Raw genomic sequence first — 1,582 nt, 5'->3', positions numbered from 1 at the left:
GTATTATTCTATGAATACAAATTAACTTTTTGTTTTGTGAATTTTGAATGAAATAGTAAAGTCAGTCGTTTTGCATATAACGTTGTTAACACCAACTCTGCATCGAAAGCCCAACATTTACAAGGCAAGAGTTATTGCACTTAAGATGATTACTAAATAGTGAAGACGAGGTAACACAAAAATCAAACTAACAACAATAATGTATTTCAATGTACATGTTGTGACTCTATTCAAGGAGATCTTGTAGGTTTGGACAGAGTATATAAAATTGGAATATATATTATATATATAAAAGGAATCACATAGAAACTGACGTGGTTACAAATGAATGACTTTGGAGTAGGCAAATTTTGACGTTTGATATGGGTCTTGAAAGATACTTGAAAGCTGTGTATTTTGTATCAGCAAGGAGGAAGGAAGGCTTAGGATAAGCTGTAGTAATGTGAAAGCATTGGATATTGGGACTAATTAGTCTTCTGATTTATCTGAAGAAAGAACAGAAAAAGTAAAATTCCAACAGTAATAAAAAAAGCCTTGTTTATTTTTCTCCCTTCCTCTCTCCTTGCACAAGCATTCAACTAGGAAAGAAAATAGGTCTTCTGTGGTACCCATGTAATACTAATTTCTCAGCGTTGTCATTCTGGGAACTGCCAATGATTGATGACAATCTATTTAGATTCAGTTCTTTAAAGGACAAAGCAAACTATTTTAGTGACTGAATTTTTTTTTAACCTGCAATGTGTATTGTTTGATTATGTTTGCATAATTTATCAAGAGACTTCAGAATCTCCACGTCACCTGCTCCTCAGATCAGAAGGTGATTGTGGCTTTGGGTGGATATTAATCAGCCACAGCACTGCCTGGTCAGAAAGAGCAAGTGTCCTAGCCTTTTACCTCATGAGACCTTGGGTATCCATCCAGCGTAGGTCCCAAGGGAACTGCATTTGGTGGACTGGAGTGGCCAGCATGCTTCAGGTGAGATGAAAAGCGCCATGTTTAACCTGTGTTTGGAAGCCTGTCTTTCTCATAAAATACCTAGTTGTTTACTCACATGAGCATTTTGATCATTACCTCCTGTTCTCCACTCTTTAACATTTTTACACCATAAAGAGAAAATAACTTGGGATTCCATGCAGATGTTAGAAATTCATGGGCAAAATTTTCAGACTGCAAATAGCACAAGTTTTATATGCATGCTTTAATTTGGCTTTCTTCAAATATGAATGCTGCTTGAATGCATGCATGCAAAGGCTGCTCTTGGAATATACTTTCTTTGCATCCTCAGAAGCAGAGCTGGCCTCTGGCTGGTAAGTGTGGCTGCCTCATGAGCAATTTATATCTGATCATCTCAACAGTGTTTCTCATTCCTGGTAAAGGAAAAGCCCCATAGAAATAGAAACATATGTGTTTAGGAACTAACGCTTCAGTAGAGTTTAGTCAAGGAGATTCTGGGAACAATACCACAGGAATCCAGGAAAGACTTTGATGCAAAGAAAAGCTATTACTCCATGAAACACTAGAGACGGGAGGTGAGCCAAAGAAAAATTTTTGTACTTTGCAATGTTTCCTTAATTTGGTCCTG

The 1,582-nt window shown here is 37.0% G+C and overlaps 1 non-coding gene across 1 annotated transcript; it reads left to right on the top strand.

Moving 5' to 3' along the window:
* Window positions 1–801: 801 nt before the first annotated feature.
* Window positions 802–874, top strand: MIR383 (microRNA mir-383). Its single transcript, NR_032509.1, has one exon. It is a non-coding gene; the product is annotated as a microRNA mir-383 (primary transcript).
* The last annotated feature ends 708 nt before the right edge of the window (window positions 875–1,582 follow it).

This window comes from Macaca mulatta, chromosome 8 (assembly GCF_049350105.2).
Source record: "Macaca mulatta isolate MMU2019108-1 chromosome 8, T2T-MMU8v2.0, whole genome shotgun sequence".
Lineage (NCBI taxonomy): Eukaryota > Metazoa > Chordata > Mammalia > Primates > Cercopithecidae > Macaca > Macaca mulatta.
This window is presented reverse-complemented; position numbering and strand designations above follow the sequence as displayed.